Source organism: Populus euphratica, unplaced genomic scaffold, assembly GCF_000495115.2.
Source record: "Populus euphratica unplaced genomic scaffold, PopEup_1.0 scaffold858.1, whole genome shotgun sequence".
In the NCBI taxonomy this organism is placed as follows: domain Eukaryota; kingdom Viridiplantae; phylum Streptophyta; class Magnoliopsida; order Malpighiales; family Salicaceae; genus Populus; species Populus euphratica.
In genome coordinates, this window is record NW_011500721.1 from 16,857 (window position 1) to 17,375 (window position 519).

Here is a 519-nt window from a genome sequence, read left to right on the forward strand (position 1 = left end):
TTTGATGTGAATATTTACTTGAGACCAAGATGTTTTCCTTGGTAATTTTTGAATTTATTTAATTTAGCTTGATTATTTTATTATATTTACCTTAGCATAGCATATATAACTTTAAAACCCCCACCTTCGAATCATCAAATATAAAGGTGTGAGTTAGATTTCTTTTTATGAGATCAACTCCTTATTTACTCTATATTATTTTATTTATTTAAATTAAAATAATTAATTTATACACCCCTCAAGCTTGCACATGCAGGATTGTTGTTTACAGTATTGGGTTTGGAATTTTCCATGTTTGGTACGGATAAGAATAAAAACACGTGGGTCAATTTTTGCAAGTTAGTGATTAGCTATCAGGTGACGTGGGAGATGACTCTAGTGGACTTGCATGCTTTGTAGCGCACGAGATCTTCATGTGATTCTGTCTTCGCTTTTCTCTTTTCTTTTTATTTATTTAATATAATAGTTATTTCTTTTAATCATGAAGCGGGGGGGGGGGGGGGGGGGGTTGGGTGGCTC